The sequence below is a fragment of the Ambystoma mexicanum genome, chromosome 7q, assembly GCF_040938575.1.
Source record: "Ambystoma mexicanum isolate Mex_15411 chromosome 7q, UKY_AmexF1_1, whole genome shotgun sequence".
NCBI classification, from domain to species: Eukaryota; Metazoa; Chordata; class Amphibia; order Caudata; family Ambystomatidae; genus Ambystoma; species Ambystoma mexicanum.
This window is the reverse complement of record NC_090941.1, coordinates 667,088,501-667,114,060: the sequence shown is the minus strand read 5'-3', so window position 1 is coordinate 667,114,060 and position 25,560 is coordinate 667,088,501.

The window sequence follows — 25,560 nt, the reverse complement described above, 5'->3', positions numbered from 1 at the left end:
TTACAATAGGGTCTATTTTGCCAATATGACCAGGAGAATGACTCCCTTCTCCTGGTCTACCTGGAGAAATGTTGAAAGCTGTTTAATTACAGTGTTTTGCGCACAGTCTTTAAAAGTCTCTTGACTTCCTCCCAGGGGTCCTTAGGGCTCTGCCTTGAAATTCTATCAACTATTCTTCTTATGTTCCTTATACTGTCAGGGCTCCCTGGGCCCTCAGTCTGCTCTTAATCATCTGGGAGCTTGCTCCCAGACAGTTCTTGGCTCAATAGACGTTTTCTAGGCTTATTAGGTTCGCCACTATGAAGAGGGAGTTCACTCCAGATGGGCTCTGTACTTTTGCTGGTTTGTAGATTACTATTGCAACAAGGGAGATTCCTCACAAGGCTTCCTTGACCATTGGTTTGTTGGGTATCACCTCTATGATGAGGGATATTTCTCCCGCAGAAGACTTGACTCTTGGTTCTCTGGGTATCACTACTGTGATGAGGGAGTTTACTCCAGAGGAATGCTTGATTCTTGGTCCTTTGGGTATCCTTATTGTGACGAGGGAGATTACTCCCAAAGAAGACTTGACTCTTGGTTCTCTGGGTATCACTGCTGTGATGAGAGAGTTCACTACCGAGGAATGATTGACTCTTGAACCTCCCTGGACCCACCCGGCTGTTCAACAACTTCTATTACCTTCACCTTGACTGTTGAGTGTGACCGTTCCTTCCCAGGATCTCAGTTCAGTGTTGCTTCTGCACGCTTCCCCAGCATGCTCTTCTGCTGCTTCTCTTCAGTCGCTGCGGCTCCACTTAGCCGTTTCTCCGTCAGTCTCGGCATTGTTAATGGACCACATAGTCCACCTCTTGAAGGTCACACCACCAATGGATTCCTCCCATTTCAGTAGTAAGTCGGTCTCCCACCGGCTCGCGTATCTTCTCTCTGCTTGTTGCCCTGTGGCTGACAGTCTTTTGGGATTTTGGATGTGATGGGTTTGAACTTCCCGGGCTGCGCAGGACGGATGCCAGCTTCCGTCTAGGCTGTTCCTGCTTACCAACAACATTATTCCTTTCTCAGTCTTTACATTATATAGCAGGGCCTGCAACATCGCAACGTCAACATCTTTCTTTGGTGTTCTTGGTGCAAGCCTCATGCCACCTTGGTGCCACCTCGTCACAGTCTCTTGGTAATAGTGTCTGTGGTCACTTTGCATATTTCCTTGGCTCTTCCTCGTCTCAGTCAAAACAGATCTTGAAGGTGCGATAGAAGAGACTTTTCAACAGCAAAGGATGTTAAATGGCTTTACCATGGTCATGGCTTTTGTGGAAGCGGGTATAGGGAGAGCCTTCACAGGACTGGGGAGTCCTTATCCCAAGGAGGGGAGTCTCTCCCGGTGAGGTCCTGCATTCTACCACCCCTAGGGGGACTATTGGGTAGCGACTTCACCTCCCCAGCCTCAGAGGGAAGGGCTCGCCCTGGGGAGAAGTGATGAGATCCTGTGAATTGTCACACTGTACATTGCCTAAGGGACACCCACATAGAGATTTCGCCACAGAAACATCGGAAGGACACTCCATGTTACCCTCTGGGACAATCCACCCACCTAATTGCACCAACATTTTCAACTTCTATGTTCACACTATATACCGACCAACTAAGCCACTCAGACACAGCAATGTAATATAGCCCTCCCAACAGACAGCAAACAACAGAACTCTACACCTCTTCAAACAACTTTCATACCACTGTCTGGCCAACGCATCCTAGCACCAGGGGCACACAGCGCTCTGCTGTGGATGCAAGTGCCTCTTTGCTCTCGACACAGGCCTGCACAACGAGCTCAGGGTGTATCTGAACTGCATGCATCAGCGCACCAGGAAAGCGATCTTACATTTTCCCTCCCTCATGACGAACTCAACCCACCTCTCTCGCTTTTAGACACCAGACAGCACTTGGGGAACGTAAATGGCAGCAGAGAGCATTATAAAACCCAGTAACATAACCAGGGGTGGACTGGGCTATAGGGAACTCGGGACATTTGCCCATAGGCCTCTGCGCTCTGGGCCTTTTTGTGTGGTATTTCCGAATGTTCCCATAGGAAAAGGGTTAAGATTGCTGATATTGTGTAATTTGGGGCCGCTATCAACCTTATTTCCAGGGCCTCTTTTAATTCCCAGTCCACCCCTGAACATAACATGCACAACTGAATTTTTTTGAGAGTGCATGTCCATTTTGAACTAAAAATAAAGCTTTGTGAGGGACCCTCTTAAGTCCCTGATTCACTAAGGGTTCCATTTGGGAGTCTAATTTATGCCTACTAAGTCTGAGCGAAATCGTTAAATTACGTTCTGCCAACCACAGAAGCGAAATCTGTAAGATTTCGATCCGTTTCGCCGAAATCTGCCATTCCCCCGCCCTTCAAAATGAGCTCTGCAAAGTTTTTTGTGCCGTTGTGTGAACCGAAAAGAGGGGTATGAAGCTTCTTGTCCCTCTGCGCAAACATAGTACGAATTGAACAATTAGGTGCACAAAGTTTCTTGTACCCAAGTGTGAACCTGGCAAGAATTGAAAAGGTGGCACAAAGTTTCTCATGCCACTGCGCATACCAACGACGAATCAAACAAAAAACTGCTCAAAGTTTCTTATGCCGCTGTGTGAACCTAGCATGGTTAAAAAAAACATGCAAAGTTTATCGTGCCGCAAAGCAAAACTAATATGGATCGAAAATAAACCCATGTGAAGTTTCTTGTGTAGCCGCGTGAACCTAGCATGGATCGGGAAAAACTACTTGAAGGTTCTCTTGCCACTGCACAAAACTATCACGGATCGAAAAAGACCTGCACAAAGTTTCTTCTGTCACTGCGCGAATCTATCACTGATCGAAAAACCGCTCAAAGTTTCCCGTTACACTGCATCAAACTGGCATGGATCGAAAAATAAACCTATACAAAGTTTCTCATTGCGCTACACGAAACCAACATGGGAACCAAAACCATGCTCTGTGTGAAACCACACAAAACCAGGAAAATTTCTGTGGCGGTGGAACCATAGTGCTGATTTCACAGAACAGGCAGAAGCGGATTCCAGTGCGGGTTCTACACTTTTGGATTTGCGGGTGAAAATTTTGCTCACCTCAAATGCTGAGTGAGAATTCTGCATGTGTGTGGCATAATTTATGCTGGAAAATATATTTGAGAAGCTTGCAAGTGAACCCACACAGAACTTCCACCTGTCCTAAAAGCAGGGTAAAGTTATTTCTGTCTACCAGCAGATATTTCAGTGGAGATATCTGAGGCAGAAGGAAAGTTTTAACCGAAAAATTGCCAAAAGCCATTTTCTCACACAAAAAAATGTGTCCCTCACACTTTTCCACTTACTCGATCCAACTCGCTCATTTCCATGCACATGATTTTGTTTTGCACTTGTCAAGCTACATTTACACATGAACAGTTAGCTGCAAGTTAAGCGAGAATGATTTGGCAGATGGTGCAATTTTAAGTGAATGAGTTACACCTTATTTCGATTCCACACCCACTGTTAGGGGATCTTTCCTAAAGTCCACTTTAGGTAAGACTTCATAAAACTATCCCAATGGCATACAGGTCCCGAACTCTTAGTATCTGTCTGTAGCATTCATGGAACCTTGGTAGAGTGGCTGAGCAGTCAGACTTACCATTAGAGGAGATGTGAGCTGTAGGTAAGTACACTGAACCCAGTTAGTACAGTAGTCCAAAGAAACACACCAAGAAATGTATATTATAATATATATTTATTATTTGCACAAGGAATGTCTTAAAATAATTATATCACTTAGCCAACACACATAGGATTACTTATAAATACTTTTCAGAGGCCACTGCTTAGTTGGTAGTTGCTTGCGGTGCATTTGTTACAGAGTTTGACACTAATGACAGTTCTACCGTACTATTGTTACGGACGCACGCTCGCACACAGACAGATATACGGTAATTGTATTTAGTTAGAAAAGCCACATAAGAGAAAGTATTTAAGGAAGGAAAAAGGTTAGTCAAACAGTAGCAGAGCTTAAGGTTTTAAAGGCGTGTTCTCAGCTAACTAAAGCTTTAAAGGTCTGATCCCTATCTCTATGCAAAAGTCGGTTTGGAGAGGGCTCAATGTCTTATGAAGCAGCAGAACAGCTTTCAGTCTCTAGTTACGGATGCTGGAAGAATGAACACAATATTGGAGACCCTGCTAACAGACTCTCAAAAGAGACGAAAGGCAGGACACCGAATGGAATGTCTCAGGAGCAGTCTCATGAGAGGACCTTTGGCACAGATTTCTTCAGCTTCTCTGGTCAGTCTGTGGTTTTGGCGCGTTTTCTGCAGCACCAACAAAGGACACGATTCGCCCAGTCAATCTTCTTCAATTCCTGGAGCCCTGCACTCTGGTGAGGGGCCTTGGGTGAGTTGGATTGTGTCTCCGGAGGTTCACCTGAAGCTCAGCAAAGACTTGGATGGATTCGGCCTTGACAAGACGTTGCACAACTAATGGGTTGGAGGTCTCCTGGTATTCGCAGTCTGCAGCTCTGGAAAGGCACAACACCTCGGGAGATGGCTCAAATTGTAGTTCGTCTCAAGGCTGGTTGGTCCCATCAGCCAAAGATAAGGAGTCTTATGTCTTTTCGGAGCTCCTCCGTTGCATAGAAAATGGGGTCAGGACCACATTGATCGCTTCACAGTGTTGCAAAGGGTCTGCAGGCATATCGGCCATCTTCTTCTTGAGTTGCATCAAGTTCCAGTGGTCGACTTCCCTTTCACCTCAGGAACCTCACACCTTTTATTCAGTTTCAGCACACACTCCTCTGCAATCTCTCCCAGCAGTTTACCGAAAGGGGCGGGTAGCTGTCCAATCAGGACAGCCAGACCCCCAGTGGGAGCTGGTTCCATTCAGATACTCGAGCAGACAAAGGGCTCGGGAGTGAAAAACTCCTCCTCCCTTTCTGCCTGCCCAGTGTCATGATGCCTACCTCCAAGGAGCCAGGTCCGACCCAGCAACCCCAGAGGCAGGCATCATTCCCCCCAGGGAAGTGCCAGCAGGCCCTTTGGACACAGTCCTGGCGCCTTAGGTGCCAGGCTCATAAAGCTAGTCATGTGTTCAAGTGTTTTAATGTGCACTTACCTGATGCAGACCATGCTGCTACATCCAGGCCCTCTTGAGGCCTGAATGGAACTACTTTACCTGTGGGACTACTTTCCACCTGGGTGTGGTCGGGGAAGGATACATACCTGATCGGTGGAAGGATACATACCTGAAACTTCTTCCAAAGCTATTTAAACCACGCCCGATCAGCAACTCACGCTTCGCGTTGTTCTGCTCCTCGCAGCTGGACGCTCACCGTGTCAGCTCCTGCATCTGGACTTCAGCCACGCCTGTCAGCATCCTGGGTCGCCTGCAAAGGGAGATAAGAGAGAATTGGATAGAAAGAAGACCTTACCTGCTAAAGCTGCATCACGGAGACATCACACCGACGATCCTGAAAGGGAAGACATCATTTTAAAAGCATTTCGCTTCGATCGCTGCAGCGCTGCATTTCACTCACCTTTCCTGGGCGCCTCCATCTTCAGCAGCGATCATCCGGATCCGCACCCACTTCCCAGAGCCTAGAGAGAAAGACAGGAAAACAAGGTGAGAGAAGGAAGGGAAATAGGAAAAGCTCAGTTTCCTTCTAAGACTTACCTGTTGGGTCATTCCCATTTCATTTCGGGTCCTGCCGCTTCCTGGCATTCCGGACCCCGGCCCCTATGGGGAAAAAAGACAAAGACATTGAATGAGCGAAAGCAAAGACATTACCTGAACGCTCATCCAGAACTTACCTGTCATTTACTGGAACTGCACGTTTCACTTCGGGTCGGCGCCATATCTCCGGCATTCCGAACCCCGGCCCCTAAGGGGAAAAAGACATAAGCGTTAGCGCTTGCTGCAATAAGACAATGAACATTATTATTAAGCTTGAACTTTTGAACTTGCAACAGAACTCTTACAGCGCTTCACCTGAATAGTCAAGCTTATTTTGAACTCCCATCAAACCTCAATCCAGTGAAGTAACTGGGTTTCAACGCGCCCCTGCATCAGAAGCAGGATGGAGAACTCATCCTTCCAGACCCTAAGGTGAGACTTCACGGGGAATCGTGGAAGGGTATCGTGGAGGGTTGGAAGGGAGTGGGAGGCTTGAGCATTATTCCGTCAGTAGGTAATACTCCCTTTTCATGCACAGGGGAATATTCCTGCGAGCCAGAAAAGCCAGAGTAGAGGGGCCCTTCCTGTCCATCTTCAGAGTCCTGCGCTTCACCATTGAAGATGCATCAGCACTCGAAGCCAGACCTGTGCCTCCGTGGGAATCAGGTGAGCGTGACAGAACGCAAAGCCTACCCACAATTTCCCACCCGGGCGCTATGGAGACTTCTGAGACAGATCAGCTGGCCCAGCTTTTGGGGGAATTACGGGCAGAAGTGCACTCAGCCCGCCAGGAGACTAACGCTCTCAAAAGAGAACTGATCCTATCCAAGGAAAGAACAGATGACCTGGCCAAAAGGTTATTGCAGGCCCAGGCAGGGCACACTCCTTTACCTAATTCCGGAGGTACTTCCACATCAATGGGTTTGAATAACCCGGTACAAATCAATCTACCTGGACACATGCCTTTGGCCCCGCCTGAAAGTTTTGCGGGGGATCCCAAGAAATATGCCGTCTTTATGAACCAATGTCGTTTACACTTTCTATGCAGACCCGGGGCCTTCCCTAACGACCAGACCAAGGTAGCCTTTATACTATCTTACCTCAGTGGCAGTGCTGCCGATTGGTCTATTCCATTGGTAAATCAGGATGATCCCATTCTCCAGGATTTTCAGGGCTTCCAGGCCAGCATGGAAAGATTGTTTGCTCGACACTCTCAAGGACAGGCCTTTGATAGCGAACTGCTATCCTTACGACAAGGTAATCAGGATCTCCTGTCCTACGTTGCCACCTTTAATAGACTGGTTGTGGAAACTGGATGGCCAGAAAACAAAAGGATCACATTGTTTCATCGAGGTCTGCGCGGAGAGCTTAAGGATGTTCTACCCCAAATCTACCCCAGGTCTGCACAGACTACATAGACTTGGTGGTTCAACTTGATCACAGACTTCAAAATAGAAAAGCAGATTGGTTCAAGTACGAAACCCGAGTACCGATCAAAACCCACGCTAACTCCAAGAGTACCGCCGTATCCGAACCTATGCAAATCGGCAGTGTTAAAGGACCATTAACGCAGAAGGAACGAGAGAGAAGGCGGCAAATGCAACTTTGTCTGTATTGCGGGACTTCCGGTCACTTTCTTCGAAATTGTCCAGTTAAACCACCTAAGAAGGTGGTTGGAGCCACTGATAACGATTTATTGACACCTGATTCGGGAAACGACTTAGCCCGACAAGCGTAGGGGTCCGCTTGCCGAGCTTGAAAACAAACTCTTTGACCTCGCATTTTGTCATGCCAATGGTGCTCGTGGACCCAAAACAGCCTCAGCAGTTGCATGCTATAAAAGCATACATCGACAGTGGAGCTATTGGAAATTACATAGACCGTGAATTGGCTTCCACGATTAAGCTCCCTCTCCGCCCAAAAGTAACCCAAGATGTCATTACTACAGTAGATGGAACCGAAATAGCCTCAGGGCCTGCAACGCATTCCACGATTGAAGTGACACTGGTGGTTCAGGATGGACATCGGGAAGCAATCGTGTTTGATGTGATCAAGGCCCCACAATTTCAAGTAATTCTTGGAATTCCTTGGTTAGAAACACATAATCCCAGAATTGACTGGCGAGCAAAGAAGATAAGTTTTCCTGATTGTGAACCAACTTGTTATCCAAGAAATCCAGCTATGGGTCTAGCCTCAGCAACTTCCACCCCTGTACAGCTTCCGTCAGAATACCAAGAATTCCAAGACGTTTTTCAGAAGGAACAGGCTAACACGTTACCTCCCCATCGGTTTTATGATTGCCAAATCGATCTGGTACCCAATGCTCAAATACCTTGTAGTAGGATTTATGCTCTTACGGAACCTGAGAACCTGCATTTGCGTCAGTATTTAGATCAGTACCTAGCCAATGGTTTTATTCGCCCGTCCAAGTCTCCTGTCTCCTCAGCTCTGTTCTTCGTGCCGAAAAAAGAGGGCGACCTTAGAACATGTATAGACTATCGAGCCCTAAATCAAATAACGATTAAGAATCATTATCCTCTGCCCCTGATCCCTGAGCTTATCGACCAGGTGAAAGACGCTTGTGTGTACACCAAGTTAGATCTCCAAGGAGCTTATCACCTGGTGCGTATAAAAGGAGGCGACGAATGGAAGACTGCATTCCGCACCAAATTTGGGCTCTTCGAATATCAGGTGATGCCCTTCGGGTTGTGCATTGCACCTGCCGCCTTTCAGTACTTTATGAATGATGTTCTTCGGGAACTTATCGATGTCTGTGTCATTGTTTATATTGACGACATCCTGGTGTACTCTTCTTCAGAATCCGATCACAGAAAACATGTTAGGGCAGTTCTTGAGAAATTGCGCCAGCACAGACTATTTGCAAAAATCGAAAAATGCGTTTTTCATACCACAGAAGTTGAGTTTCTCGGATTCATCCTGACACCTTAAGGAGTCCGAATGGACTCGCGAAAGGTGGATGCCATCCTCAAATGGCCATCTCCTAGCTGGGTGAAGGGAGTTCAGAGCATGCTCGGCTTCGCCAATTTCTATCGAAGATTCATCCCGGAATTTTCCAGAACAGTCCAACCCATCACAGCTCTCCTAAAGAAAAACAAACGCTTTGAATGGACTCTTGAGGCCGAACAAGCCTTTCAGGACCTGAAAACCAAATTCACCTCTGCACCTGTATTGAAGCACCCGCACCCAGATCTCCCTTACATTGTGGAAACCGACGCATCCAGTTCGGCCATGGGAGCTGTCCTGTCGCAAAGAGACCCAGAAACTAACCAACTACACCCTGTGGCCTTTTGGTCCAGGAAATGTTCTCCTCCTGAAATCAACTACGCAATTACCGACAAAGTTACTTGCTATTAAATCTGCTTTCAAGGCTTGGCGTCACTACCTTCTCGGGGCAAGACACACCATCACCGTAATTACGGACCACAGAAATTTACAGTATTTAAAGACGGCCAAAGCTCAATCTTCACGACAACTCCGATGGGCTCTATTCTTTGCGGAATTTGATTTTGTAATTACCTATCGCCCTGGCTGCAAGAATGGTAAAGCGGACGCCTTATCCCGGATTGGCATGGAAGAACCCAATTCGAGTTTAGAACCTGTGCCAATCATACCTGAACAAAGAATCTTAGGCCTAACTTCATTGCAAACTATTGAGGACATCCAAACGCAAGTAAAACAACTTCTAGACTCTTCAGCCTTACTGGAATGGAGTCAAAAGGGTCCTCATTACACCGTTAAGGATGATTTACCCTACTTCCAGGAGCGGTTGTTTCTGCCAAGTAAAGAATTGCAAGAACTTGTTATTGCCCATCATCATGAATCATTAATGGAAGGACACCCTGGTATCGCTAAAACGGAGGAAAAAATCAAACGCCACTTCTGGTGGCCTTCTTGGAGAAAAGACATAAAGTCTTTTGTATTGTCTTGCGGAATTTGCACCCAAAACAAGGGTCAAAAGAAAAGGCCAGCCGGCCTACTTCAACCCTTGGATATTCCACCGGCACCATGGCACACCTTGTCAATGGACTTTATAACTGACCTGCCTCCTTGTGCTGGTTACAACACTATTCTTGTAATTGTGGATCTATTCTCCAAAATGGCCCACTTTATCCCTTTAAAAGGTTTGCCTTCAGCTTCCACCTTGGCCAAGGAATTTCTGGAGAATATAGTTTGCATACATGGTTTCCCTTCCATATTAGTCTCGGATCGTGGAAGTCAATTTATCTCCCATTTTTGGAAGAAGTGTTGCCAACTAGCACAAATAGATTTGCGGTTATCCACCAGCCACCACCCCCAGACCGACGGACAAACCGAGAGAACCAATCAGACTCTCGAGCAATATCTTCGGTGCATGTTACACCAATCCGAGTTAAATTGGAAAGACATCCTTTGGATCGCAGAATATGCATACAACAATTCAGTGCATTCTGGAACCGGACAAACTCCTTTTTATACTTTGTATGGTCACCATCCTCGGACCTCTGACCTAGATCCACCTCTGACCCTGGAAATGCCCGCAGTAAATCATCTGCATTCCACAATAACCCGAGTCTTCAAAGAAGCTGCAACTCATTTACAGCAAGCCAAGAAAAAGTATAAAGAAAACGCTGATTTGCACCGAAGTAAAACTCCTCCTTACCAAGTAGGAGACCAGGTATGGCTAGCAACGAAACATTTACCCCTCAAGGGCCCACGAACCTTCAATCCCAGATTCATAGGACCTTATCCCATCAAGGCTATAATCAATCCCGTGGCCTTTAAACTGGATTTACCGTCCAGCATGCGTATTCATCCAGTTTTTCATGCATCACTTTTGAAGCCAGTACAACCAGGGACCCGACTGTCCAAGCCTCCAGACCCAGTTCAAATTGAAGGGGAATTAGAATTCGAAGTTAAAGACATTTTAGACTCCAAGGTGTTAAAGTCAAAACTCTTCTATCTTGTTGACTGGAAGGGATATGGACCTCAGGAGAGATCGTGGGAGCCTAGTAACCATGTTCACGCACCTCAATTAATACAAAGGTTCCACCGGAGATTTCTGAACAAGCCAAACCCCCGGAGGGAAAAACCTTGGGAGGGGCCTTGAGGGGGGGTACTGTCATGATGCCTACCTCCAAGGAGCCAGGTCCGACCCAGCAACCCCAGAGGCAGGCATCATTCCCCCCAGGGAAGTGCCAGCGGGCCCTTTGGACACAGTCCTGGCGCCTTAGGCGCCAGGCTCATGTTGGACCCCCGTCCTGGCGCCTTAGGCGCCAGGCTCATAAAGCTAGACATGTGTTCAAGTGTTTTAATGTGCACTTACCTGATGCAGACCATGCTGCTACATCCAGGCCCTCTTGAGGCCTGAATGAAACTACTTTACCTGTGGGACTACTTTCCACCTGGTTGTGGTCGGGGAAGGATACATACCTGATCGGTGGAAGGATACATACCTGGAACTTCTCCCAAAGCTATTTAAACCACGCCCGATCAGCAACTCACGCTTCGCGTTGTTCTGCTCCTCGCAGCTGGACGCTCACCGTGTCAGCTCCTGCATCTGGACTTCAGCCACGCCTGTCAGCATCCTGGGTCGCCTGCAAAGGGAGATAAGAGAGAATTGAATAGAAAGAAGACCTTACCTGCTAAAGCTGCATCACGGAGACATCACACCGATGATCCTGAAAGGGAAGACATCATTTTAAAAGCATTTCGCTTCGATCGCTGCAGCGCTGCATTTCACTCACCTTTCCTGGGCGCCTCCATCTTCAGCAGCGATCATCCGGATCCGCACCCACTTCCCAGAGCCTAGAGAGAAAGACAGGAAAACAAGGTGAGAGAAGGAAGGGAAATAGGAAAAGCTCAGTTTCCTTCTAAGACTTACCTGTTGGGTCATTCCCATTTCATTTCGGGTCCTGCCGCTTCCTGGCATTCCGGACCCCGGCCCCTATGGGGAAAAAAGACAAAGACATTGAATGAGCGAAAGCAAAGACATTACCTGAACGCTCATCCAGAATTTACCTGTCATTTACTGGAACTGCACGTTTCCCTTCGGGTCGGCGCCATATCTCCGGCATTCCGAACCCCGGCCCCTAAGGGGAAAAAGACATAAGCATTAGCGCTTGCTGCAATAAGACAATGAACATTATTATTAAGCTTAAACTTTTGAACTTGCAACAGAACTCTTACAGCGCCTCACCTGAATAGTCAAGCTTATTTTGAACTCCCATCAAACCTCAATCCAGTGAAGTAACTGGGTTTCAACGCGCCCCTGCATCAGAAGTAGGGTGGAGAACTCATCCTTCCAGACCCTAAGGTGAGACTTCACGGGGAATCGTGGAAGGGTATCGTGGAGGGTTGGAAGGGAGTGGGAGGCTTGAGCATTATTCCGTCAGTAGGTAATACTCCCTTTTCACGCACAGCGGAATATTCCTGCGAGCCAGAAAAGCCAGAGTAGAGGGGCCCTTCCTGTCCATCTTCAGAGTCCTGCGCTTCACCATTGAAGAAGCATCAGCACTCGAAGCCAGACCTGCGCCTCCGTGGGAATCAGGTGAGCGTGACACCCAGACACACTGGAGACTAGGCGGGGACACCCAAGGGTTCCTGTTAAAGGCAAAACACACTCACAGACCTTCCCCTCCTGTAATGGTAGAAGAAGAGCTAACAAAGAACAACCATGATGGAAATGTCAAAAACAAACGGAGCCACCATGTTAGAACATAGGTGACCCTATGGTGCAGTACCGATACACTGAATACAGGGTCGGATTGGCCCCTCGGCCTTTCGGCCCGTGGCCGGGCCAAAATCGTCCCTCGGGAGTGGGGCCGGTTTCTGGCCATGCTTGGGTCGGTTTGGAAGAAAAGAAAATTGGAAAAAATATATTTCTTTTCAAAAACTTTTTTTTTCAAAAAGCCTTTCATCCTACTTAGGTCAATAGATGAGTACCAACACAGGTTGGGTGATATTGTATGCATATTTGTTCAATAAAAAAGAGCTAAGTGTAACTGCTATACAATAACATTATAATTTTGGCCTTGGAAGTCTGCTTGGATTCACAGTAATTTAGGTGTTTCATCACTTCCCGGGATGTCACTTTGGGGTGGGGTCATCACTTCTGGTGATGTCATCAGAGTTCAAGGGTCGTGAGGTGAGGGGTGGTCCACTTTTCTGAGGCGAGGGGTGGGCCACTTTTTTTTGGGTGACCGGGCCTATTTCTTGTCCCAGTCCGACCCTGACTGAATACAGTCTGCGGTAAAAATGGTTGGTAGAACAGGTCCACTGCCACCAGCCAGAACTATAGGGTTGTCTATGTGACTAAAAAGGCACAGGAGCAGAGAGAAGGGATACCATGTATCCCCTTAGCACTCCACATAAGGTGGTGTGTGCTAATCTCTCAGTGTATGACGTTTTAGGAGGGATACTATCCTTAAGAACTGTAGTTAGTAAGTGTTGCATGTCACCCCTGTAGGGAGACATGGTATCTCCCAGTGTGTGTTCGTTGGTCACATGGTTCCCCATGTGACCAAGTTAATAAAATGCACAAGCTGCTTCCGGCTCGGCAGTCACACTCCAACTGGCTCCGGTGTTGTTCTTGCTGTGCGCCTGCCTGGCGCACCACCGCGTGGTGTAGGCCCAGGGACAGGGCCCACCACGAGGCCGGCGCCCCTGCTGGGCAACGCCGACCTCCACTGCTTGCCGGCCATGTGAGCATGGCTATTTGTGGCGACCCCGGCCTGGGTGCCCCCAGAGCCGGGGCCGTCGTGTGCTGGGTGCCCCCAGCCACCTGTGGGCTCCAGTGACCTGGAGCGCGTAGGGTGATCCCCACGGCATCATTGGTGGCATGAGCGCCGCACCAAGGAACCCCGTCGGGTCCTCCCGACATGAGGATGGGGCCTGCCTGGTGACCCGGAGCAGGCCCCCAACAATGGCGACGAGGGTACGGGCCCCGTGTGCCCAGATGAAGAAATGGTGTGGCGGTCCCAACTCCAACTGGGCCCGCAAAAGGAACGTGTCGGAGGCTGCACCACAAGGAGTTGAAGAGGTGGACCCGGGAGGAGGAGCCCTCCCCCCGTGTGAATGAGGATCTGCGGCCTCGGCCGCGTGTGCTGCTGCTCCTCCTCTCCCATCTGAGGAGGAGGAATGCTCTGCAGCCTCAGCCGCAACGGAAAGTACAGAAGGTGGCGGGGCCAAATCCAACTGGGCCTGCAAGAAGGCAATGAGGAGGATGCAGCATCCGCCACCCTGAGAGGAGGAGGGTCCTCCCCGCGAGGGGAATAGGGCCCCCCACGAAGAAACGCTGGTGGCCGGAGCCGCAATAAAATACCAGGCGGTTTCCCCCCCTCCAAGAAGGAATGGAGCGGCATCCGTCGCAGGGGAGAGCGGAGCTGCCCCTCCCCCACCTACTGGCTGCGGCGATGGGCGCCGCAAGAAAAGAAATGAGGCGGGCCCAACACCAACTGGGCCCGCGAGGACTATGAAGGGCTCGCTCCGAGGAGCGGGCTGATGAGATGTGGCAGTTGTAGCCACAACAAAGAGGTGAGCTGCCAGCCCACCCCCACAACCCCAGGTGAAGTGCAGCAAGGTTTGCTGCAGGAAAAAAAAAATGCAACGGAGGCCCACGGCGGGCTCCCAAGAACAAAGGAGGGGGCGTGGCCGAAACAACCCGGGCCCACAGCGGTAAAAGTGGAAAAAAATAAGGTTTTGAAAAAAAAGAAAGAAGAAAATCGCTCCGTACCGGAGCGTTTGCAAAGGAAAAAGAAAGGGGGAAAATGTAACATGCTGCACAACAGTGGGAGGCAGCCCCCGAACAGCCATTACAGAGAGGCACACTACGAGTGCCCAGCCACACAGCAGGTAGACAGCCCACAGTTCTATCAAGGAGAACATTAGTGCCTGCAGCACCTCCTCCTTTTGCTATCATGAGGGAGCGAGGCCAAGATCAAGCACCAAGGGAGATCCGCTGTGGTGCTCCATCACAGAGAAAGAAAAAAAAAAAGTAATAAAGGGCGGTGGCCCGCAGGAAGGAGAACAGAGTTGCCCCGGCTCGCACTGCAAGGAAGGGAAGTGAAGCGCCATAGAACTGCACATGGTCCGGGAACAGCATACACAGGCCAAGGTCTGCACTTTCCATCCAGATAGGGCTGCGTCCATCGCCCAACAATGGGGTAGCAGCTCCCCACCGGAGTGCTCGTGCGCACTCAAAGACCCTCTAGGGGGGCCACATCGAGTAACAGCAGCGATAAGCGTGGACTCCGGCCGCGGTGTTAATAGTGCCCCCACTATAGGTGCGCCCCCCCAGACTGTGGACTTGGCCGATCTGGCCCCTGGGCCTCCCCAGGTGCGGCTTTGCTGGCCTCTGTGATGTGATGGTCCAAAATAAACCTTGGCGGGGAGACAAACTGGTTTCCTGCGACTCCCGGGGTGCACCTGATGAGCACCAGAGACATCCCCATGAAGACCCGGAGCCGGCAGACCTGGAATCCTGTTAAAAATGGCCCAGTCAATGGGAAATGTAAAGTGGTAAACATCTGTACATGTGGAGTGCGTTATGGGGTGCCCGGATCCGTTGTTGGTGCCGTTTAGTGACATGAGACCCACTCACCCAGGTTAATAAAGGGTGCATGTGTGTGGGAGTTATAATTTGTAGAGCTAGTGTGTGAAGTGTATTATGGTGTTCCATTTATTTCGTTATGGAAAGAGGAGTGTTGCATGTCACCCCTATAGGGAGACATAGTATCTCCCAGTGTGTGTTCCTTGGTCACATGGATCCCCATGTGACCAAGTTAATAAAATGCACGAGCTGCTTCCGGCTCGGCAGTCACACTCCAACTGGCTCCGGTGTTGTTCTTCCTGTGCGCCTGCCTGGCGCACCACCGCGTGGTGTAGGCCCAGTGACAGGGCCCACCACGAGGCCGGCGCCCCGGCCGGGCAACGCCGACCTCCACTGCTTGCCGGCCATGTGAGCATGGCTATTTGTGGCGACCCCGGCCTGGGTGCCCCCAGAGCCGGGGCCGTCGTGTGCTGGGTGCCCCCAGCTACCTGCAGGCTCCAGTGACCTGGAGCGCGTGGGGTGATCCCCACGGCATCATCGGCGGCGTGAGCGCCGCACCAAGGAACCCCGTCGGGTGCTCCCGACATGAGGATGGGGCCTGCCCGGTGACCCGGAGCAGGCCCCCAACAGTAAGGAGGAAGAAATAATCTCAAGGGAGAAACCAAAGGGTCCCCAGCAACACTGCCCATAAGGAGCTGTGTGCTGCAAAAGTTAAATACAGAGCCCTTAAAAGAGATATGGAGGAAGGTGGACTCCATAGTAAAGGTTAAACACAGAGAACAGAGTTCCTGAAAGTCAGAGCACATAAGAATGAATGAGTGGAAAAAGGCTCCAGGATTGAACGAAAAAGGTCCAGAAGTCCAACAAAAAGTGCTGGAGGTCACTCTCTAGGAGAGGGGATGAAGAATGAACATGATACATCTCCCTAACACCACCACAACGCCAGGGGCACAACCATTCCAGGTGAGATCCAATGCTGCAAAATGTGGGACTTGGTAAAATGTATGCCTTGATGCGCATGCGCCGCTTCGTGAATTAGCTGAAAGCTCTGCTGGCGTAAACACGATGCTTACCAGGTGTAAGTAAAGCTTACTCCTGGAAAAGGCTTTGTGAAAGGGCCGCTGAGTGTTCATATTTGTAACTATGGAGCTGTGTGCGGAGCTGTGTGACCCAGTGTGAACCCTAAACGGTTTCTCTGTCTCAAAGTTCTCTGTATTCAATGGGCTGCCTAGATAGTGCTGTGTGAATAACACCATTGAAAGCATGCGCAGACCCAATGAAACAAGCACGGCCCATTAGTTTAATGCGGGCTCCGTATTTCAAATGTCACTTAATCATGTTTAAGTAGGAGGCAGACAAGCACAACATGCCTTTCCAGGTTTATTAAGTGCATTGCGCGGATCTCCTTTTACTAATGAGCTCAAATGTGCTAATGAGGGGCTGCATTAATTACTGGATGAATTTCACTTTAATTATTGCACGGGCAATTTTCTATTTGCAGATGTTATCGTCCGTTACGACGGGGCCTCTGCCTACAAGCACTCAATATCATAAGTGGCCGAGCAAAGTGGTTAATTTGCAAATGCGTCATGATATCAATTAGGAAAGAAATACGGCCAGGGTTTACTTCCCACCCTGCTTTAGCTCCTTGAGGTCTCTACACGCCTGGAATCGTGTAGGAACCTGGCGTTTGTCATCAAAGACGCAAATTACGTTTATTGATAATTAACCGTTGCCTTCAATCTTTGTTGCGCAAAGCAACCATGAACCATAGATTTGTTGTAACGTTGTTTGCATTCATGCATTTCTCTTTTTCTTATCATTTTTTGGGGCATTAACTAAGCTCGACCCAGCTTCGCGAAGCAACATAGCATTGTACATGTTATGTTAACGGTTCTTATACTGCGCGCTGTGGCCGCCTGCGTGGTCTCTTGGCGCTCTGGCGGATCTGCAATGCAACGAGGGTGGTGGGAATGTTAGGATTGAACGGGAAAAAGAGCAAGAGTTGTTGTGATGTGCTGTTGGCAGCTTCTGTTCGGATACGCCGTTCACTGAGCGTAGGTGTGGTTTTCGGTTGGTGGCCGCCATGTGGTGTTGGGCGAGGCTATGTGTGGTTTGTTTCGTTGTTGTACAGCAGTAGGAGAAGAGTGATCTGATGGAAAGAATCAGCTACCTAATAGGGGTAATGCACTGTATGTGGTCATGGGCAATAGTAAAGGGGCTATATAGGGGCCTCAACAATGAAAGTTCACATCGATGCTGCGTGCCAGTACATCTGTAAGTGCTGGCTTGGCTGAAGAGTGCTTCTTGCGCTAGCAGCACGGACCTCAAAACTGCACTGTTCCCCTTTGTGAATGAGAGGATTGGCCTGTCCTGTCTTCAGGATGCGAGATGAGTTGGGCGCTCTGCTCATCCCACCACGCTTCCAGCAGGTTGTGTATGTCACAGCCAAAGAGTCGTGCCGTTTTGGTGACCCGCTAACATCCTTCAGTGACAAGTGATGGAGGACTAAAATTCCTTTTTTTTTTAATGGTTAAGGCTCCCATTTTTTCAGATATTTAGACAAATATACAGACGGAAATCATTCTGTTTTCTTTCATTATTTATTTGTAAAAATTTAAAAAGCGGAACTCCACATCTCTTGCTCAGCTGCCCAGGTTGTCAGTCATGTCTGCAGGCCAATGTTTGTGCAATCAAACACTACAGAGAGAATACAAATAGAGTAAATTGCCCTTTGGAGATGCTTCAGTAGCTACAGCGTTGTTACTCAGCGCGACAAACGCAGGAGCAGCTATTGGTTTTAATATAAAAATGGATCATGGCTAAATGTGCAAGAACCCAGGTCTGGGAGCATCTGTTTAAAGGCACCAAAGCACTACCGTTTTCATTGCAATAAATGTGGAAACATACTCGTAGAAGCTTATTTTTTTACAAAGCAAAAAATAAATAAATAAATGCAGAGAAAATTACCCAAAGTTGAATTGGTATACATTCTGATGGTTATGTTGAAACAATAAATACCATAGAATCAGGATCCTTAATTATGGTCTTACTGAGCTCTTTGTGCATACAATGACTAGGAGAGAGTACTTTTCAACAGTTGCTGCAAAGTAAAGGGTCTTGTTTTGGGGGTACATCTGAGCCTCTTCCAGTAGTACATCATGGAGGTGAGCTTTTGCAGGCTTGGAGGAGTTTCCTGCATTGATTCTAAAGGGTGTGAAGCTGAGAGCTCGACGGAAGAGGTCGTTCTGCAGGATTTTCCTGAATGCAATCAGGTGTCCAGTTGGTCAGATTGATCTTTGGAGAACCATAGGAGAGCAGCTGGGACTTTTAAGGATCTGCAATCCAGTGTTCTTGTGTCTCTGGATTGATAGTTGCATTCATGCGGGTTACCTTTGGTTCAAGACCGTGCCGTGTATATGAGAAGAGCATGTATTGTCCTTTCCATAGCCTGGCCTTTGTAACTATGAATGGAACAATGTATTTGATCAGAAGCAGGTACATTAGATTTAACATTACACAGAGGTCATCCCAATGAATGTTTGAGACCAGCCATGAGAATGCCAAAGTTCTGTATAACTTGCGAGACCTAGCGGTAATTCCAAAGGCAGACATCTATCGCGAGATAAGTAGGCGACATAGGAGGTCTTCAACAACGTTGCTAAGTAGTTTTTGGTTTTCTGATTAGCCTACTTAAGTGAACCAGTGGCCAATGTGTTTTTGACCTGAGACATGAAACTATGCTTGGTGTCGAAATTGTGATGTGTGTTAGATGGTGATTTTTGATGTGAGTACATTGGGTACAGCACCTGGAGCTTCAGTGTGGCAATTGAGGAGATCCCAACAAATGCAGTGGAGGCATTCAAGTGATACATTGTCCATACAATGCGAGAAGAAGCTTTGAGTTCCTGTGCAGTGGTATAATGATGATAATGATGTGTTATTTATATAGCGCCTTTTATCCAAAGCGCTTTACAGAGCTCATTTTTACATGGACCTCGGACCTCGGAAGGAAGAAAGGCTGAGTTGCCAGGATTCAAACCTGCGACCTGCAGATCACGCTGAGATCGCAGCAGCGAGTGCTCAACCCGCTGAGCTATCAACCCACTGAGCTATCTCGAGGTGGATACGTGAGTTTGGCTTTTTCCTAGACTGTGTGTTTTAAGATAAATGCACTGATTAAGTGTTGATTGTTTTGGTGGGCCCGGTGTGGCCATGGTAAGTCACAAATGGGCTAATGGATTTTTGCCAAATGGTATGTAAAACCTTAATAGCGTATGATGCGTTTTTTTACTCATATTCGTTTTAGAATAAAAAAATGTATGCTAGTTATTCTGTTTCTGAAAGTGGGATCTGCCAACCAGCCCCCACTTTCATAACGCTCCATGCCAAAAAGCATATTGTGCACATGTACCTCTGGTGTGACTGACTACTGACATTCTCCAGCAGCTGCCCTGCAGTGGCAAGGTGGCATAAGGGGCACAGATTATGCAACCATTTTTCTGGGCAGGAATGGAAGCTCAGGTGAGATGGGAGGTCCTCTCGGCCCCTCGGGAGATGGGAGGCCAGGGGGCCCATGACATGTTTACATTTGTAGCGTACCAGTAGGAGACGTAATGGCACAGCCACATTAGCTCTGCTACTTGTACACTGCAGGCGTCATCGGCTCTCATGTTAGTGTAGAAAGAGCCATTGCAGCCCCATCGTTACTATTGGCGGCCCTTGTCGCTAAGGTGCTTGGTGATAGCAAAGAAATGCAGATGGCAGGGAATACACTTAAGGCATGGGATAGATTAGCACAGAAGACTTGATTGGGAAGGTTATACTCACCACCAGTATCTCTATCACGTCCCACGGGTGCCAGTGATGGCTGAAAGGAGGTTCCTGGAATTAACATAGGCGTTCGTAGATTGGTTCCCAGAGAGGATGCTTTTGTCTCTAGAGATTTTCAGAGAACGAGGGGGGTGCTCAGCAGTGGTCATATTTATGTATTGTCGCCTGCACCATGCGTTGAAAGAACCTTTCCCATTCTCTGCCCAATTCCTAACTGAGTTCCCACCCAGTGACATCTTAAAGAATCTTGGGGTCAGGGGCATATACTTCTTTCCCCCCCCCCCCTGAACCAAAGGAATTACGGGACACAACATTCCTGGTGACTGCCCCACATGGCAATCATAACCCACAGCTTGATATTTTGTCCTGCAGTAATTAAAATATGCATGGGGCTCCCTACCAGTCCTCCTTGCCCTCTTCAGACGAGCTGGAATCGGAATAATAAACAAGCAGCATTTGAAGGGCAACATATTCAGTCCAGGGCGAGGGCAGTTGTGTTCAAACATTGGTACCGGAAACATTTTAGCAATAGCAGCCACGAGAAAGGTGTAGTTCACATGCAGGGCACAGATAAGTAGCCTTATGAAAAAGGCACACATACCCCAGCATAGAGAGAAGACTCAGATTAGCAGTAAAGTGCTCAACCATGTAAACAGAGTGGGTAGATTGTGGATATAAATTGGAAGCTATGGTTTTCAAGTGGTTTTGCTATTAGTCAGCAAAGAAACAAATGATTTTGTGGTGTGCAATATATCAACGGTCACGATTATTACATACAATTCAACACTCTAGCCAGTAAAACCACGAGTGAGACTTATTTGAAGAGTATACCCTTAGAACTAAATTACTCTTAGAGAATGAGGGCCAGAATCTCGGCTATGTGTAAATTGTCGAAAACGTTGGATTATGGTTTACAGACATATGCAGTAAAACACCTTTTCTGATTGTCTTGGATTTCACAGAGGGAGCACACAATGCTCCAGTTCAGGAACCTGTGCACCTGTTTCCAGCATTGGCTGGAAGCCAACCTGGTAACCACCACTTCCGCAAACATTTGGATTCTAGTGTCAATGCTCCACATTAGTGACAGTGTAAAAATGTCCGACACATACACTTCCTCTTTTGGTGGTGGTCTGCCTATTGCACTTAAGCTATTGTGGAAGAGTGTGACCAGAGAACTGAGGTAAGTCACCCACCTCCCTCCCAGTCACAACCTTCCTTACCCATCTAACTAGACGTGTGCCATTGCACTGAGAGAAAATGACAGATTTTGTGTTTCTAAAGATTAAAAGAAGAAATCTCGCAAGTACGCCTGATCCTAATTGTGTTGGTTTAAGTAATTGAAAATAACTCTGCAACGTTCCTATAATGACCTGATTATTGTCTTGTGGGGTGTTGGAGGGAGGACTTGGTGAGGATTGTTCCACATTGCTGCGGAAAGTTTACAAATGAATGCAATGCAAAAAGGGATGTTTTGTGCAGCGCTTTTGTTAAATTACAAATGCTGCGTAATTATACGAAAGTGCTGCTGAAAACGTGCAATCCTGCCATTAATTTAAAAAACAGGCGAAATCCAGGCAGTTTCTGGCACAGCAGTATGGTCCTCTGCGCCGATGCCCAGGACCCCCTCAGAATGGCATAAAAAAACGGGCACAATGAAAATTGTTTTTTACCACACTAATTGCGCCTTGAACAGAATCAGGCCCTGAGAATTTTCAAAGGTTTACAGACTAGAAATGTGCACAAGTTCGGCAAAACAAAATTAAATTAGTTGCATCACACGTGTTGGATAAGAGATAAAGCTGAGATTCAAGCCCAATCTGCAATTTCTGCACTTGACCACATTGTTTCCAAGCTCTTGCAATAGAACAAGGTGCAATTATTTGTTTGTATTTTGCTTTCATGAACTAAAATAATGCCTTATTGTTTTAAGAACTGATTTGAAAAGGACACAATTCACATAACCCAATTTGACAAAATTTAAAAACAAAATGTTATAGAAGTATGTTATGCAAAAGGACATTTATTCCAGCTTCATTTTCATTATCACCAAGACAAGTATACTAGCACCAAAATATTAATTGATGTGAGCTATAACAGCTTGATCTGGGATTTTCAATCGTATTTTAAAGCTTTGCAAACACCTGAAAGACAGAAATGAAGTCTGTTATTTAGTATGTGCAGAAGTACCTTTCATATAGTATAATAAAGCAGACTTTTTTACCGAATGAGCAGACTTGAAAATATGTTTTCCAGAGGTCTGTGGCAATTGGTTGTTTCTCTTCTGCTAAGACCCCTTCCATTCAAATGGCTTACATGAAAAGAAATATCAAGCACTAGGCTAAACCATGCCACCGGTAAGTGAGAAGGCAAACCTTTTCACAGGAAGCAGCACAGTACAATACAGTGGCATAAGATAATTTGTTCAGATCACTGTATCTTCTGCTGGAAAAGCCGGGATATGAGCCTCAACACTTTGGTTCCAGTGTCTCAAATGTGACAACCTAATTACCTCTCCATAAAAACGCTGTATGCTTCTCATTGGGAAGTGGTTGCCAGTTTTAACCAGATTTAACAACCATTATTTGGATGAACAACGCTCTAGACCTGCACCAGATGGATGCTTTGTCACTTTCAAAAGCTAGTGCTAACTGGTGCAATTAGATTGCTGTGTAGCACACGTTAAATGTTACTATCACAAAAGTATATATACATGCACGTTTATGAACCTCAGACATAGGAAAGGCTGAGTCGGTCTTGCTGGAATTTAGTACTGTGATTTGAAATATGAACACAGATCTCTGTAACTTGTACCTAACAAATAGCTATCTTCTGAGCAATCATGGCACCCAAATTTATCAATATGCATTTCACCTTTCGGTATGGCACATGATCTATATTTAACCCACAGAAGGGTGAGAATACCAGAGTAGTTGTGCTATCATTACTGGACAAACTGTGTGTACTACAGTGAACACAAAAAGGATTATAGGATTAATTGATCCAAGCAAAATGTATTGGTCAGCAACAGCCTGGCTGCAGGTTTGGCACCTCAGCAACGCACCATTAAACATGGTATGTGTTATTTTAGTTTTGTAAAACAAATGTGCACCGACTGATTTCAATCAGGCAGCCATGTGGGGGCCCGGGACACATGCCCCTTTTGCCCTCCCATAAAGAGATCTTTTTTTCCCACCCCAACTGATATCATTCTACTTGGGGGCAGGGAAGCTGGTATCTATACTATATAAAAGTGTGGGATTGGATGGAGAAGCACAGTTTGAAAAAGCCTGTGAGGGGTGGGAAAAAGAACTTGGGGTTTCTATTCCAGAATAACAATAGATATATATTGGAGGACTAACAAATTCCACATTATAAATTATGGTGTGAAACTAATACACTTCACATTTCTTTTTCTTTTTTTGTTTAATATGTTTTATTAAGATTTAAGAATTTAAAAAAAGTAATACATATGATTAGATCAATAAACTTGGGTCTCCTCGTGAAATGTTATACAGGTAAATAGAAATACAATTGCTATGGAGATGATAAAGCTGGCTAAGTAATAGAGATGTAACTGCAGCATGCAAATTGTAATGTGGCTGAGCCAAATAAGAATGAAAAAAATCAATGATATATTAAGGTTGTGATAATATTAGTTGGACAAACCAGGGGAAGAAATACATATAATGAACAGGATCCATCAGGAGAAAAGGGAGGGGGAAGCTTTCAGTTAAGATATTCAGGTACAGATGATGAGAAGGAAAATTAGTTCATCCTTAAAAGCACTTAATATATTAGAAATGTGTGAACCGTGAATGGACATATTGTGAAAAGTAAGATAATTTGGAAAACATATCTATTTAACATCTTGTTTTAATATTGCATTGAGGCACAATGCCATGCAATGTTCAAGTCTGTGTATGCAACATATGTTATTCCACCAGCCTTTGACCGATACGTTTTTGGAATTCTTCCAATTGGCTGCGATTTGTTTGATGGCAATAGCAATGAACAGATCATAAAGAAGAAAGGAGGGATGCATTTCCTCCTTGCCATGGGCTATTCTGCCCAGCAACACGTTTGTGAATGAGAGGGGAAGTTTAAAAATAATGTTAAGAAAAGACCACACATTTTGCCAGAATGTATGGACAAAAGGGCATTCAAGCGACATATAAATGTAGGATGCACAAGTATCTCCGCAGGTCCAGCAAGCCTATCGGTGCCATATTTAGTTTTGAGGAATCGCATTGTGGTCAAAAAGGCTCTATGCAGCAAGTAAAATACATTTTGTGAGATATTAGCAGACATGGAGATAGATTTAACCCTGGACTTAAGACGTTTCCAAGTTACATCATCAAACAGTTCTCCACAATCAGTTTCCCATTAAAATTGGGCTTATCATCTGTCGCTGGGAGTGTCTTTAACGCCCAATAATTTGTAAAATTGGGTGGCTTTGACATTAGGAGCTCTGGTCATAAATAAGATTCTTGTGGGGTTGGGAATACGTTCATTTTGAGTGAAATTATTATAGCTGTCAAGGCAAGCATTAACTAATTAGAGGTAAAAATTAAAATCTGATAAGGGAAGGAAAAAGTTCCTTCTAAGGTCCTTCTAAGATCTTGGAAGGTTTTCCTGCCTGTAACATGACAAATTTGATGAATAAATCTGATAACCTTGCAAAGCCAGGGTTTCCTATGTAGTGGCCTACCATTGAATGTGATAGACCTGTTGGGTATTGTACGAAAATCTCGCCCGACTTTGGAGGCGCACAAAATGAGGGTGACATTTACTGTGCCCAAGCAGAGCGGGGGTTGTGGGGGTCTCCCCGGCTCTACCTGGGTGAAGTAACGGGGGTTGTGGGTTGCGGGGGTGTCCCCCACTTACCATTTCGGAAAGCGGGGGACACGTAAGAAAAAAAGAACTCTGCAGCGTCAGCTCCAACCCACGTCAGTGGGAGGAACTAACACGGCAGGGATCGCAGAGTGCGGGCGGCACACTTCTGCGTGTGCTGCCCTAAAGGTAAGTGGAGTGGGGGGGTGGGAGGGGTAATGCAGGCCAGGGGAAGTGGGCCACAGTGATCCATATGATCACTGCGCCGCGCTGTAACTGGTGTCAGCATTTTCGGCCGTCGCAGTTACGGGGGCGCAGTGATCACATAGATCCAACCTGTTGTACCACAGAAAATGCGAGAACTTAAGAGCTATAGAGCCAATAGATGGGAAGAGGAAAGCTCGAAGGGCACATGTGGAGGATTTAATAGGTATAGTATATTTAGAGGAAATAGACCCAAACACATAAACCAAATCATGAATGTTGATGGGAACTACCAATTCTTTTTCAAGAACAAACCAAGTAGGGAGGTCAACTAGATCCTAGGAGGTGATCCAAATACATGTTTGTTTAAGTAAGAAAGCATTATGATAGCGTTTAAAGTCAGGAAATTTGACACCACCATGTTCAAAGGGGCTCTAAGTTTGCTAATGGCAATTATTTCA